We start from the raw sequence: 259 nt of genomic DNA, 5'->3' as shown, positions 1-259 counted from the left end.
GGGTGGCGTCACGCGTGTTTCCCCCGAACTCTGGAGCGTCGCAGGAAGTTGGAGTGCTCCCCAGCTCAATTCCTGCTTAAAAAAATAAGGAAAATAGACTTAGTATCTCGTCACCACAGCTCTTGTGGGTGGTAGGGAAGTCCAGCTGCAGCGCAGGTGCTGTGGAAAGGTAGAGGGATCATCAGATCAGACTCGGGCGCCTGTCTGACGTGGGGCCAGGCTGCTGCTGCTGGGAACCAGCCCGCCGCTGCCCCGGTCC

The sequence above is a fragment of the Merops nubicus genome, unplaced genomic scaffold (genome assembly GCF_000691845.1).
Source record: "Merops nubicus isolate BGI_N331 unplaced genomic scaffold, ASM69184v1 scaffold30246, whole genome shotgun sequence".
NCBI classification, from domain to species: Eukaryota; Metazoa; Chordata; class Aves; order Coraciiformes; family Meropidae; genus Merops; species Merops nubicus.
The sequence above is the reverse complement of the archived record's forward strand: the minus strand, read 5'-3'. Positions refer to the sequence as shown.